Raw genomic sequence first — 17,239 nt, forward strand, 5'->3', positions numbered from 1 at the left:
AGAGTCTAGGGAAGTGGTTGTGGAATCACAGTATTGGGAGCATTCACAGTAGCTCGAAATCATACCTCTACATGCTAAAAGGACACATGGACCAGGACCAATGCCTGCATGTTCTTGATACAGTTATGCTTTCGTTTGCAAGAAGAGACTTTGGGAACAATTTCTTGATCCAAGATGACAACACCACGGCGCACAGAGCCCGACGCGTGAGGGAATTCCTTGAAAATGAGAATATGGGACACCTGGACTAACCGGCTTTGAGTCCGGATATATACCCTACAGAGAACCTATGGGCAGAAGTAACACGCAGCTTTGGTAACATGAACAACCAACCAATCACCCTGCAGGAACTTAGACACGCCCTCATTGCTTGCTGGCGAGATATTCCACAAGGAGCCTTGGCAAACCGGGTCGACGGAATGCCACGTCTCATACGTGACCTTGAGCTGGCAATGGGTGGACACACCAAATATTGAGTTGTGTTTTCTCAAGCAAGAGACTAATTTGAACATGTCACAGTAAGAGTTTAAGTTTTTGTTCAAACAATAAAGTTTTCTAGTGTCTTTAATCTCATTTTGTGATACAAAGAGACCGCCAAAAACTGTTGCAATTGTGTGATCCTTCCATTGTAATGTGCTTCCTCAGGTAATTCTTTGCTTAATTGACAAACTTTGTGATGTAAACATCATAGGACATTTGTATCTTTCAATTAAATTCAACTGAGCACTACTCCAGAACAATAAACCTGTTCCTAATATGATTGAAAACTACATTTGATACAAAAATAAAAATATTCCAAACTTTTGTCCATGACTGTATATACAATCTTATTTTTATTACCCTTTCGGGCCGTTTGTGTCGTTCTTCGGGATCCACTTTTGTAATAGCGGTATTGGTTGTTAACTTATAGGAAAGTTAATCTGATATGGATTTTGTATATGTACCATTGGGCAGGTGTGTGTCTCACGAGACAATAAGGGCAATCCTTGTAAGTGATGTCTTAGAAATGTTAAGAACTTTCACTGGACGTGTTAACACTTTAAATTAATCTATACACTCCCGAAAGAATTGTAATCTGCATAACATACAGTTATAATTCACACAGTACTTGCAAATTATATCTGTTGCTAGAGCAACATGTATTGATATGATCAAGGTTAAAAACCATTCGTTTTACTTTACGGTGGTACAGATATGATTGAATATCATTAGATTTATAACTCAATGGAGAAATTTTCTCGTTTTTTGCCATTTTGGTAATTTCAAAAATATCTGATGACAATTTCAATGACTTATCCTTTACTTTTAGGCAATTTATATACATTTCTCTGTTTGCACTTTTGCTGGAATCACTCAATAGGCATTTAATGTGTGTTGTTCTTCAGGATCCACTTTTGTAATAGCGATATTGGTCGTTAACTCATAGGAACGTTAATCTGATATGGACTTTGTATGTGTACCATTCGGCGGAGACAATAATGCAATCCTTTTATTTTAAGTGGATGCCTTAAAAACAAGCGAGAACTTCCACTGGACGTGTTAACACTTTAAATTAATCTATACACTCCCGAAAGAATTGTAATCTGGTTAACGTACAGTTTACACTTCCTACAGTATTTGCAAATGATCTCTATTGCTAGAGCAAAATAAAAACCATTCGTTTTACTTTACGGCGATGATTGAATATCATTAGTTTTATAATTTAATGAAGACATTCTGTGAGAAAAAGAATTTTTTGAACTTCTTGTGAGGTCAAGTTAGTAATTTTTAACATCCATATTGTGTTCTAGATAATTGACCATCTTCCATTAGGATATTAAGAAATCGTCTATGGTAGTTCATCTTTATTTCATTTAATCCAGACAATGCTACCCTTATTGAATTCAATGTGGATTGTAATCATGATTCCTTAGAGACTACTTTGCTTACTGGCTGGAGAAATATCTTGAGGCGGTCGACCAAGCAAACCACAAGAATAAAATCGACCAAGTATTAAAACTATACAACGAGGCGGACTCTAAATAATGCATAACTTGATAAAGGGATGTAGCATTGACGGTGGGGATTAGAGAAGTCATTTTCCGTTTGTTACATATTTTTGAAGTGTATCAACACCTTCACTTATCATTGTATATACTTCGGTTATATCTATGCTTTTATAAATGCGCACTATTAACTATTAATTGAATTGCAAAATTATTACACATTTTGCAATTCCGAATGTAATATGTTATCAAAAACAACATTTTGAAAGTATTATTTTGACGACGGAAAAAATATTCAACGACGAAAACGTTTGTCCAATATAATCACGTTTCAATGTTGCCATGCAATGCCAGTAATGCGCATCTAACAATAGTTTCTGTAACGATGTCATCATAACATTAAAAAGGCATTCATTATTTCCTTGTAATAGATATTTTTTAACTAACGCAAGATGTTGCAGTGTTCAAAATAACGTTTTTTTTTTTTTCATAACTCTTAATAAATATCATCGGATAATACGGTTTTTACACAATTATATTTCATGATAATATACATCATTGTGCATTTGCCTGTAAGGATAGGAACCAAATGTAAAGTTCAACGAACATAAACAAATAAAGTTTTATGAAAAACGTGATTACATGAATAAGTGTATGTATTGTGTAAACTATCACTGTTTGTTCTTGTTGTGAGCAGACCCAATTTCAAATAAAATCGACAAAGAAAGAATATTTGGCATTGTTTGACATTCGTCACGTGACTCTTATGTATATTTATCCAGCTTTTTGATAACCTGCAAAAGTTGAGATTTAAAAGACAAGATAACTAGAAAAGGCGCCAAATCTGCTAAGGAAATGGAAAGGTTACATTATGAAATAAAAATGTTACAATATCAATATTGTGACGTGTCTTTTAAGGGGATTGACAATGTATCCACTGTACGCACTCGAAACGTAGCACTCTTACTGTCACAGTGAAAAGACAGACAACGTTTCTATATATTACTACAACACCACTAACGTGATAAGCGTCAAATTATTTGGTTGTTATTTGAATAACATAATGATAAAATCAAATTTACAATTTTGAATATGTCACAGTCTTATAAAGAAAGGAAATTTAATAAAACCCACTCTGAATTAGATTGTAAAAAAACGAGTTTGTTCGTCTATGTGTCAAATCTTGACCACTCATTTGCTATGGTAACTATAGTTAATATTTGTCAGAGTGATATGCAGGCAGCGCTTTTTACTGTCAATAATAATATTAGGGTTGGTTAAACAAAATAGTTTCTAAAATACGCCCCATATAATTTAAACTCAATGAAAACATTATTGAAATTCTGGCTACTTTCCATTCTTGGTTAGCTACATGACAATTGCTATTCAAACAGCATTACTTCAGGTCAAGGTTAGACTTTATAGTAAAAACTTTCCCGCCCGTTATATTTATTTGGTTTTACTGAAAAATTCATTAGACAATTTCTTTATGAATTTTCTAAAATAATGGTATTTTTTAATATTAACTTTCCAGTGCAAAATACCCTGTTTCAGTTTTGCAATTTTGTTACGATAGTAGAAGCGAGAAGCAACATTATCCTAACGGACCTGCTGGTGTTGGCCTTTTCATAATTGCTGGTCATATCGGCACAAAGGAAATATTGATTTCAAAGTAAACTTACTTGATACGGCAATGGGTATTTGCTTACTGTTATGTCGTTTTAGCAGGAGAAATATAAGATCACAATTTCTTACGAGTGCCATAATACAAGGAATTATATCTCAAGATATGAAAGCAATAAGCATCCGCCGTCATTTGTGGCAAAAATATCTATACATATATTACATAATATGTCTGACAAATTTATTGAGCATTCGCGCATCTCAAATTGCAATTACCTATACATATATGACCCGGAAGTCAATTAAGTGACGAGGTATGTTTATCCATGATATAAAATGTATAAAATATAAAATAGTTCTAAGAAAGTGTCTTTTATTCTTTCTGAAAACCATGCAGCATTTTCGAAATTTGATTTCACAGGTTCTAAATAACTTAAAATATATATTATAATATTCTTTCTTGTGTAGCATATCAATTAACGTTTCTCCAAAAACAATGATCCATGTCAGCACAAGGCACCTTCTTGTTGTTATTCAATGTCCATCTCATAGCTCTTGGTGTGGAATACATCCGACCATTCACGGTTGACTGAATCTAATATTTATTTCAACATCCATTCCTAGTCAGTGGGAGTGGTCTAGATCGTAGACACATTTATCTGATTGGACAATCGCATGATTTCGGATGTCGTTTATCAGGCTCCACGTCATCATGAATATTGATAACGCGTAACACGCTTGTAGAGGTGCGGGTATGTATAGTCCTGTATGTGTAGACGTAGTGCGGAATACGTGCACGCGCTAGCAGTATGCGCAACAGAAGACGTGAAGTTGTAAACAAGTTTTAGAATAAGGAGATTCTTTTTGACGGTAACTTAATTTTTGCTAAATTTTTTAATCTTTGCTAAAAAATAATTTACAGTTATTAAAATAATATTTAACTAACTATGCGCCGGCATCCACTACTCAAAATATTGGACCTGTCTGCCGTCTATCACACGGTAGAGGATAGTAAAAACATAAATTCCTATCGTTTATTCTCTTAAAGTAATCGTTTCTCTTTCGTATTGGAGGAGGAGATTATCCCTTAGAAAAGTACCAAACATGTGTTGGTAACATGTGTTGGTAACATAAAAACCGAAGTGTTTATAACATTAATCCCAAATTTTCTGTAATTTCGCGACAAAATGTAATTAAGGACTAGATATTTGTTCTATTCCAGCTAAAATCTTGTCTACTATTGGGGTATCCTATTACCTCCTCAACCTATTATTCACAATCGCGCACTGTAGTTTGTTGAAATGACCTTAAAAATTACAATAACATTGCCAGACCAATGTATTTTTCGCACAGCAGTACAGAGCTACACGCGCTACAATACGAGCAAGCTGCAAGCATGCCGGTAAGCCGCCATTGTGTGTACTTTTACGCGATTAAATGCAATCAGAGAAATACACACCTACGTCACTAATGAACTTAAAGTTACAATGTATAGTTAGCAAAAGCACCCGTCTTTGGAGATGATCAATAATTACCCAATCTAGTGTATTTGTTGTAAACTGAACTGCCGAATAATCTGAAATATTATTTGGCAATTTTAACTTGAGGATATCTTCGGCATTGAAAGCTAACCAATAAGATGTGATGGTTGCAGTTGTCTTGAAAATAGCGATCCTATTCATTGCACCAAAATAAATCGTTCGTTGTATATCGTAATAGGAATGATAACGCAACATTTAAGTTGCTAATCAAATTTTGAGCTGGTAGACAATGAATTTAGGAAAAGAAACAAGTAATTCTCACGAGGCAAAAAGTGCAATCCATTTGAGTGGATGTCTTTTAAACGTAGGAAAACCTCCTCTGCACGTGTTAATACTTCAAATTAACCTAAACTCTCCCCTGGAATCTGTTTAGCCTTTCCTAACTGTAACTGCTAACAACTCTGACTTTTACAAATGAAAAGTACTATGACAGTTGAATTCGGTTCACTTATCTTCTACATTTTCTGAACCACCCTCAAGGCGAATGTGGGATTGAAGCAGCCATTTTTTTTTAGTTTTAGCCATTTAAAGGGGCATTTCGTGATCCACAGTCTCATCCCCCACTTTTCTCAACAAAAGTTGAGATTTTTATATCACTGGAAACCTCTGGCTACATAATTTTTATATACAAAATATTTCTTGCAGATTAATTCGTTTAGCAAAGATATCGTGAAATTTGAATTTCGTTCTGGTATACCAGAACGAAATTACAACGCATTGTCTATGGAGCAGTGTATACACATAATCATGCATAACTCGCGAACGCAAAATCGGAATCAACTGAAATTTTGGGAATAGTTTTTTTTCGTTGATATCTAATGAAAAATGACATAAATAGAGGATGCTAGGATCACGAAATACTCATTTAACTAAACAATTGCAGTTTACTTTTTCAAATTCAAATATTACTGCATTGAAATAAATTTGTTTATATTTCTTGTCTTACGGTTACAGCCAATAATAATACCATGTACGTGTGAAGGAAATTACTATCCCTTGATAATATCAATTATTATGGGATCTCCTAGAAGCCATACCATTTTTGTTGTGTGTCAGCTTTATTTTTGTCAATATTTAAGTGCAAAGACCACTAAGTCATTTTACTTGTCAAGCTGCCTTAAATACATATCACTGAAAAACAAGTACAGGTTCAGAATGATCAAATCACTGAATGGGCCTTTAAGATCTCATAATCAGTATTAATAATCATATATAACTTCCTAGCTAATTTCGTAATATGTTCTTTGCGTACAGTCGATTTGGTCAATTTCAATATCCACATTGTGTTGCAGGCAATTATTCATCCATTTAATGCACACTATATCAAAGTTCATCTTTATTTCATTTAATACAGACACTAATCCTTATTGCATTCAATGTGGATAGTAACCATGATTCCTCAGAGACCACTTTAGTGACTGGCTGGAGAAATATCTGGAGGCTCGCCGAGTGATCATAAGAATAAAGTCTACCAGCGTTAAAGGTAATGCATCAAGATGAGTTTTTAATATATTGTGGTCTCTGTTTCCAAATTTGACGATACAATAATTATAAGAAACAACAATGGTATTAAATGGTATTGAAGTAAATAGCATCCCATATTACACAGATATGATCAAAGTAAGGAATAAATCTCTTCCTGTTTTTAAGGTATGTGATCTTTGGTTTACAGTTTGGCTTATATCGTGATATTTTCCGGTTGTTTTCTGATAAGATTATTCTTTATTGGTATTTAAAAGGAGATTCAAAGGATATAATCATACATAATGAATACAAAAGCTAAAAATTGTCTGAATTGTTCTAATAAAGAATAGTTTGAACTACCATAACGACTCGTTACCGTTAATTAAATACTTGTAGATTATAATCAATACGATGCAATTGGCATTTACCTATTTCACATGAGTCGTCGATATTGACAAAATATGACCAGTTTCGAATTAAAACTTTAGCATAACATGTAATCTTTGTCCCTGGAAATCTCGAGCTACCTAGCCCATGGGTGACAATATTACATCCATGGGAATCTCGTTTTGCCCCTCCCCCCTCGAACAATAGTCAAGAAGCAAAAAAGAAAAACAGTTTAGCTGACAGAATCATCGTACCTTTTTCTGCCATCAGACTATACTTTTTGGTTTTGCTATAAATAGTCTAAACCACCATATGTCAACTGCTCATCTGCATGAATGATTTTAATTAAAGTGCCTAAAGGAGGGAAATATTTTATTCGCTACAGGAAAAACATACACGGTTTAACAACCTTTTGAAAAACTGTTCTGACGACGTAATAAATTACAGAGTAAATGTATTTGTTGTTTGAGCTATACAACCACCACAACACTATTAAAACAAGGGTTACGTCTGACCGGACACTACGAATCAGCCGTAAAGTCGGCCCGCTCCGCTCAATTTTATTTCGTGTTTAGAAAATATATATCATAAGCTTTAAAATGATATATCATTTGACTTCAAATGATATCCAGAAGCGGGGTTATGGTTTGTTGAACGCTGCTCCTTCAACAAAATGGTACCTTTTTTCGGTTCTACATGTGTCTCTTTTTCCACATTACTGGTAATTAATTGGCGGTCATTTCAAATCATCCCCAAGTCAACTAGGTTCAGGAATGTCCTCTCATTGTTAATTGTTGTTATACATACCTAGACAAAATTCAATGCAATTGTAACCCACCACTTGAACAGGATTTAGCCAAAGCAAACAACGACTAGAGCTATTTAATCATTCTATAGAAATAGGTAGACGATTATTATCCTCTTCAGCAATAGGAGTATTGATTGGTGTAAACGCTATCAAAAGAGAAACATGTCACGCCTAATTGAGGTACCTATGAATACGACTTTCACGCACATTTTACATTGTATCTCAGAATACAATTTGCAGACTTTACGGCTCATTCGTAGTGTACGTTCACATATCATTTCAAACGGCAAAGGCAAACTAAAGCTATATTGTAACATTGCAGAGTTTATGGAAAGAAATAAAAATCTATTTCTTATGAAAATGTTACAAGAACAACTTATGCTGAAATCAATATTATACGCAAATTTAAGAAAGGTTATTATGCATAACGATATGCAACGCATTATTATTACTATTTTGTCTCATAATATAAATTACACAAACACTAAAGACGATTGCGACCAGAATACACATACATGACTGCATCTTACATAGCCTGTGTATAACGTAACGTAATTTTATGGTTGTGTGCTCATTGTCAAACCATCTTGTTTGTAAAACACTGATTTGATAAATGAAATATTTGAATTCACAATTCCAGTAATAAAATATAAGGACTGACAATATCGATCGGAGAAGCAAATAGAAAATAGGTCATTTCTGTGTTTCGTTATCGTAGGATGCCTCAATCATTCAGACCTAGTTTATTTGCTTTAAAGTCCATTAGATGGCCAGGAGCAGAACAAAGTATTTCACTATTTCACTCGAAATTTCACTAGTTCTTCAATACGTGCTTTATTTTCCTCATTCTTTTAAAAACATCTAAAACGAACAAAGATAATAATAGGTCTACTTCTATAGAGGATGAATATCCTTTATACATCGCAGCAAATTGTTTTTATAATAAGGAAATCAATCAACAGAAACTTAAAAGCGAACAGAGAACTAGAATAAAGAAATGAAGAAGAAAGACGTTAGGGTAAACAAAAACTGTACAAGGGATATAAATGAGGAGACCTTTCTACAGCATAGTAGTAGATATATCGGAAGCATTCCTTTTTAAACCTGTGATGCTCTAAAAGCATCTGCGGAGAGTTCGAATACTTGTTTTGTTATGCTCGAGTGTGACGAATTATTGCGAGACAAAATTAGGTCTTCATATGCCCTAAATTCGGTCGCAGCAGACATACTTGTCCGAACATCCAGAAAGTTATTTCGGCGCCGATAAGTTATTGAAAGGAGAGGGTTTGACAAAATGTTTTCTTGTATGTCAACATTACAAATCGAATAAATTTAAATTTCGTGATAAACCCCCTTAATGAATGACCATTGTTCCAAAGCGGTTGGTGGTATGCCAAATGTGGGATATGTATTCGAAAGCAGAATTGAATTCTGCACATTGTGACAACTCGTTTGTAAATTAAAGTAACCCAATATTTTAAAGTTGAAGTAAAATCCTATTGCCTTGTATTCAATATCCATGGTAGGAAATGTTTTCGCTTCTCCTTTGGATTATTCTTCATGTTTCGTGATTTTGGAGGTCAAAGCATGTTATTATATCTGACAGTTGACTTTTATGTTTGTTCTGAGATTATACTTTATTCAGTATTTTGTATTCTAAATTGAAATAAATATCGTACTGTTTGCCTGTCAAGTAGGTAATATGCGTATTGACCAGTTCTATTTAACCATAGTTTTATTTTATACCATCATATCGTTGTAATACCATCATACCATTGTCATTGTAATTGATATCATAACAGTTAATTTTCAAGAGTAAATTACCATAACATCTGTTAGTAAAATACAAATGGATCACACTAGAAATTTTGCCATTTTTCAATACCAGAAAATTGTTATAGTGATGATAACTAAATTGATAAATAGACAAAAAGAAAAGAGAAAACAAAGATTAAACGAGAGAAGACGAAGAAAGGTGCGGGAGGATGAAAAATGTAATAGTAATGAAATAAGGCGACCCGTTTTGCTTTTAGATAAGGCCATTACGCCTTATGTCCATACTTTACCCCTAAGTGCAGCCCTAGGGGTCGACTAGAAGCAATTTTGAAGTCTGCAAATAAAAGCTTAAAATACTTTTATATGTCCAAGTATCGCTCATCCTTAATTAACCTAGTTTGTCTATTTGTATGGGCTTAACTATGTTAACATCTGTCATTGTAAATTACACAGCCTAGTTTCGAGAGGATTCATTCATTTCCGTTTTTTCGGCCAGACTTGGACAAGAGCTTTCTATTTGCTTGGCGTGGCAGGTAAACTTGAGATAATAGTGTCCTCATAAAGATGTGTAATGCGCTGGGCAAATCTCTGTCCATCGTCAACATGGTCAAGTGTTGGAGGATAAGAGGATTATTACAAGACTGTCTCGGTGAAAAGTGAGTGCTTGAGCACTGACTAACACTTTTGGCTAAAACGTTTACTTTACGTTAGGCTTCTGAGCATCGGTGAACTGAATTTAAATGTACACCACAAGATTAGTTGCGTTGAAAAAGTTGCATAATTTGTTCATGCTTGTATGGGCTTAACTATGTTAACACGTGTCATTGTAAATTACAGTTTCGAGAGGATTCATTCATTTCCGTTTTTTCGGCCAGACTTGGACGAGAGCTTTCTATTTGCTTGGGTTGGCAGGTAAACTTGAGATAATAGTGTCCTCATCAAGATGTGTAATGCGCTGGGCGAATCTATATCCATCGTCAAGTGTTGGACGATAAGAGGATTATTACAAGACTGTCTTGGTGAAAAGTGAGTGCTTGAACACAGAATAACACTTTTGGCTAAAAAGTGTACTTTACGTTAGGCTTCTGAGCTTCGATGAACTGAATTTAAATGTACACCACAAGATTAGTTGGGTTGAAAAAATTGCATAATTTTTTCATGTTTACAACACCCTTGTGGGGATTTTAAATCAAATGGGTGAGGTATTTAACTAAATATCATTTATGGCACAGATGTATTTTGAAACATTTTCTGTTTGTCTTGGAAGCATTATAGGTTAAAATCTCACAGTTTACATTATAGCTTTATTGATATGTCCTTTAATGTTCTGTTCACGTAACAATGGCAATTTCCTTTTACAATATTCCAAACCATATCAAATTTCCTATGTTTCGTCTATTTCCGGATCAATATGGCCCTTAGACGTATAATGCGACAACCATGAATACACTGTCAATGACAAGGAGAAATTTATGCTTGCATACGAACTAAAAAAAATGAATATCACCCATGGATATTAAATCATATTATGGAAGCGTGAACAATCATAATATTATGCAAAGCTGCAATATAATCTATATTACCATCAGAGATACTCATTTTAGTCATCTGATGTATTCAAACAATCTACGGGTTTTCAAACTTGTTCTGCATTACTTGCAATTTAAATGCCGTTTCTAATTCATCAGCAGGTGCTTTGATTTGTCGATCACACAGAACATTATTCACTACTTCTTCCTTCCTGAAAAGATCTTTAAAAAAGTGTCAACTACGTCACTTAGGTAGATGTCATTTATAATTACATAATAACATTTGACGCCTGTAATGAGCACCCTTTGGCGTTTTTGATCGAGTTGTTTTGATAATTTTATGCTTCTAACTACAGCATAGTAGTAGATATCTGCTTAACATGTCAGTCGGAAGCATTCAGCTTAAACGTTTGATTCTTTCAAAACACGTGTTCGAATACTTGCTTTATTATGTTCAAGTGTGACGAATTATAACGAGACAGAATTGGGTCTTAAATTCGGTCGCAGCAGACATACCAGCGGGAAATACAGTCCATTTCAAGTTATTTCAAGGAGGGGGTTTGACATTTTGTCGTCAATATTACAAACCGGACAAATGTATATTTTGTGACAATGTATGTTACTCTAAACCACAAAGCCAACCAAAATTGTCATCCGGAATGTCGATCGGTACTCACTCGGAAAGCAATTTTATTAATACTGATTAATATTTTAACTGTCAGTAAACATATACAGGGTGTCCCAGAATGATTTGTACCGTGTTTGCAAAAATAACTAAAAATAGAAGACGGGCAGTGTATCTATTTTGATACCAGCATTATAATGATGGACATGTCTACTACTTATTCTGTTAATTTCAGCCCGCTACCTTTATTTGTTTTGGCGTGGCATGCAATAATGTAAAATCGATGAAAATACCTTTGAAAAATGGCACGATATGATTAAATGAAGAACGTGGGATGTTTGGCACAGCATTTCGACGACAACTACTGTTGGGGTTGCGCCTTAAAGCTTGCCGGACAGCTGCAATGTTCGCTCTAGTTCTTACAGTTTTACGAGCACCAGAAGCTTCACTCTGCCGATTCCTGACAGTTCCGTGCTCGTCAAACTTCTTTACGTTATACACTATCGTCTAATGAATCTTCTTTGCGTCTCAACATAGCTGCCGGTTTGCCAGTAAGATTTTGAAAGAAATCCACGCTGCTGTACAGTAAATTGAGGAGCAGTCTTTTCTGTACCACAACCAGTTCGATCTCTGCAAGCATTTCAAATGACATGGACCTCACACCACAATAACTATACTTAAAACTACCGCCAAAGAGAGAATGGGATTAGGCCACAAATCCTTAATTCCATATAATGATTGCTTCGTAACGTCATAAATAATAGATAGATATCGGCTATTTAGTGGAAATATGAACAGGGCACAACTAAAATACCTGCATAACTTTTTCCAAATAACTTTGTACTGAACGGTTAGTAATGTTACAGATTTTCAAAATAGGTTGCGTTGTCAAAACTTAGAATTCACCATTTTTACGCAATCTTCTATAACTTCTACTAGAAACGTCCAATTTTTAAAATCTAAAAAATCTGAGAAAGCTAAATATATGTAGAACTTAAAATGCAAAACAATATGACCATTCAACATGCCCTTCATACCTAAAAAATTCCATCTTTCCCGGTACAGATCATTCTGGGACACCCTGTAGTAGAGCTCTATAGGGACACCTTTAAGTTTTGTAGTCATTTGCAGTATCACACTGATTTGTAGAAGTTTCTATCACAGTCCTACTTTTTGACAAGTCGACAATACAATAGCGTATAATATGTGTTCTAAATATATATAATAAAATCATAATAAACAGTAAGAACATAAAAGTTTTGAATATATACAGCATTATATAGAACAGTCAACACCGAATAAATACCTAGGTAAGATGGCAATAAACTTATTACTTATAGAGACTGTAAGTGGATTCTAAACATGGGATATTAGAAAATATCGTATCTCTGATTTAAATCTAATACTGTAAAGTTAGGTGTTTAAAGCGCCGTTGTAATCATGCTTGTTTATTCCATATACAGTCTATAAACGGATGTTGCATGATTCAAAACATAGGATATTAGAACACATCCCATATGTTCCATTTTAAAGAGTGCTGTTTTAAACTTCATTACTTACTTTTTACAACATTCTGGTGTTTTGATCTTTGGGTTAATGAATACGTTAGCGTATTTCTGACAATTAGTTTGTACTACATGGTTCTGATGTTCTGAGAGTATTGCCGTATTTGTTTTAATTAATTGCATTGTCTTCAATAACATGGATTAAATTAATAGTCTACGTTTTCCTTAATTTTATGTGATGAATTTTTGGTTAGTGCTATTTCGTTAACCAGGGTTTTAACGTATGCAATTGTGCCAATTAAGCCTTGTGCAAATGAATACAACACAAAAGAAAGTCCTCACTCTAAGTAACCCGTCATATAAATAAATTTTGGATTTATAAAGCGCCTTTCTCCAGATCTTAGAGGACTCAAAGCGCTGTAATTTTGCTGCAATGGTGAATCATCACAATCAGATCGCATCAACTAGGTTGCTGCTGAACGGCGCATACCTATCCGCATTTAGATTGTAACATCCACCAATTATCTGTGCAGCTCCCCAAATTCCATTGGGTGAAGGAAGTTTTTGATAACCAAACAACAAATCACCGATTTTTGCAATACAGGAGCAAACCGGAGATCACGGAGAGAACCTGCGAGAGCGAGCATGGAATCGGGATAAACCAAGTGTACATGAGTCCTTGGGCCGAGCCGGGGCTTGAACCCGGGACCTCAGTGGTGCAAGGTGAGGGAATCACCGCTGCGCCAACTCGCCCTCCCATAAATCCACACCTGCACATATTAGGACAATTTGATTGATAGAGTCTAATGCAGAATATTCTTAGCTCCAATTTGATACCACATTTGCTACCAAAAGCTCTAAAATGATATATGAAATCTATATAGTACATTTTTAAAAGCTGCAGAGCTACAGGTGTAAATTCCAGATATAGCGTGACCATGTCATAGCTCGAAACAACCGCCAGGTAATATCGATCGCATCATGCCCGCGTAGTAAAATAATGTAACAATTCATGTTTAAACAATTGAATGAACTGCGTGTTGTACGTGCACTTTGGATTCCCCACAGGGGCTCTTAAGGGTAAGCGAGCATGGCCATGGCTAACAATTTTGCTTTTATTTGCAACGTTTGAAAATGCAGACAATGTCAAAAAGTGGTATCAATCTGCTTTAGGTAGCAAATGCGGTATCAAATTGAAGCTAATAAGAATCTGTGAATCTGTCTTGTCATAACACCGAGCAGGTTTAGAGTTGCATATTAGTGAGGACTTTTGTGTGTGTTGTGTTTATAATAAAACTGTCATTATCCTATCCTAAGAGCTGAATTGCAAAATTAAATTTCCATAACATATGTTACAAACGGGATTGAATTAAAGTCAGAGTCTCCTGTTTTGAAACTAACTTATTTTGCTTTGCTTGTTAACCCTAGAACTACGAATGGGAGGGGTTGTACCAATCCGCACCCTAAGATATTTTATCCGTCATAAAAACGCACGCGTTTTAATACGCCCAAACGACCTAATCGTATATACCCAGCACCTTACCCGGGGTTAGGACCGGCTATCAAAGATGACCATAGAGTGGGTTAGTGAGGCCCACCATTGGTAAAATCAACGATTGTTATTTCGCTCGTGTAACATTTTTCCAGGAGCTACTTATTTTTTTCTTGTTAGCTAGGTAAAAAAAGTCATTTTTATATTGAGTGAAAATTCGGTGAAAATCCCATTTTGTAGAATTTTTAGCCGAAAAACAATTTTGCTCATGCTGTTGTACATAGCCAGAATTTCACATTATGACGTCATAGCGACATATATGTATTTATTTTGGTGTCACTGGATAGAGGATACCCATAGCTATACATTGGTACCACACATAACGGCATGTTACGTTTTAAATTAGGGGGGGGGGGTGCAACAATTCCATTCCTTCGTAGTCCGTGTAGTTCTAGGGTTAGCGAAGGACAAGGTGGTTCTGCCTGCGTAGTTTCATAAGTTTCGTAATATGCAATAACCTAACATGGTCATTGCACTGTTACTTGGTGGCGAAGGTATAAATTACACGCACTATTGCTGTAATTTTCTAAGATATTCTCCATCCATCCATCCAGGATTTATCTTAATAAATATTCTGCAGTTTGATGACATTATGAGAGAAGTATCTGTGGACTTCAAGCCAGCTATCATCATAGTTGGATGTAAAATAGACTAAGCATGAAAGTGATATTGCACCAATGTCATCATGATGAAACGCATTATATGAGTCTGAGGGGAATTCTTGGACAGCTTGTTTGTTTAATATCTTCCATAGGACTGGTTTGCATTACAAAATCATACATTTGGTGCTTCCAATAAAAAGCCATATCACACAAACACGGAAACTAATCTCGTATACTTAACTGTGTAAAATGAAAACTTATCAAATGCAATTCCTCAGCTTCAAAGCGCCTGGTTGCTTCAAATCTACATTAGTTAGTCATAAAAGATGGCAAAGAACCGTATCATTAAGTGGGACAGATTTGAGATCAACAAGTTAAGCTACATTACTATTATTAACTATTGGTATCTTCAAAAAGTCTCCAAATATTACCAAATTGATACAAAGAAGATAATTTCTACTCAAATAGTCTATACCAAATAACAAATGTATAGCTTAATGCTCTGCGTGCTAGCCATACGCTTCAACTGGAAAAGTTGAAGTTTTGAAATATTTTCTCAAAATATGAAGATCTATCTTAAGAACTACTGAACCAATACTAGGCTTGTTTGTACTCATTTTAATGCATTTTTCATGCTGATTCCAAATATGGTCATGAAAATTTACATTTCTGAAATTGTTGCATTTTTAATTTTTTTTTTAAACATGTCGTCTGCAGTCGACACCCGCGTGGAAAAAAAACCCTCTATTTTCATAGAGGTTTACTAATACAGGAAGCATGGCAGGGCTAGATTTGGACTCTACAGGCTCCTCGAAGGCTCCATGGAATATGTTGCAAACCTATTATCTGCACATGAATCTCGCAAGGGCTACCTATTGAACGCATTTGAAATAACTCTGAGTTTCCTATATAGTATCATCATTGCCATGAAACATGCTATGTAGGTATTAAGTGTTCTCCCTGTGGTGATAATAGGTTGCTAGGAGCAAGTTGATATGTTAACACTTCAGCAGTTGTAGGCAAGCTTATAGCATACACTGCCTTTTACATATAGAACATAAGAACATATATGGAGCAGAATGGGACCAGAAGGGGACATACTAAATATGAGAGGCGCTGCCACATTTATATTTGCTTTTTTTTCCATTTTTTGGCTTGTTTTTAGCGTAAGATTTTTTACAAATACACATTTTATTGCACTGTCTTGAATTTAAAAATAAGCAAATAAATAGGGTAAAGGTAAGGGCAATTAACTGTTTTAATTAATATACAAACCTCACAGCAAATATTTAAAAAACAGATTTGCGTAATTTTACAAAAATCCAAAATAAGATTCAAAGCTTTCTTCCCATGAAATGTTTTGAGTGATAAAATTAAAGGTAAATACTCATGAGAGATTTGACTCAAACAGCAAAGAAAAACGTTAGAGAGGATGAAAATCGTACCTAAGGGTATACAAGGTATTGTTGGTCGAAGCAGCTAAAAATAATCGATCTTCATTATCTGAATCAATATATTATTGAAAAATTACACTTTGGTGTTTTGCAAAAGTTCATTCTACAAATCATATACTTTGAAAACTTGCTTAATTTATTGTTGTTAATGAGTTATGTACGTTTTACAAAAGTGTTGTTATTTCAGCCCTCTTTTCAACATAACTCAAGAACCCCAGGACCTACAAAAGTATATCTGTGATATTTGAATTCTTCTACACGCTCGCTATGAATTGAGCAATGTAATTTTTTGCTAAAGCTCACTACCATTCGCAATATGCTGTGAACTACTTTTTTCTGCTGCTTCGACCAACAATACATCGTATAACCTTAAGGTAGCTGCCTCGGA

Source organism: Amphiura filiformis, chromosome 3 (genome assembly GCF_039555335.1).
Source record: "Amphiura filiformis chromosome 3, Afil_fr2py, whole genome shotgun sequence".
NCBI classification, from domain to species: domain Eukaryota; kingdom Metazoa; phylum Echinodermata; class Ophiuroidea; order Amphilepidida; family Amphiuridae; genus Amphiura; species Amphiura filiformis.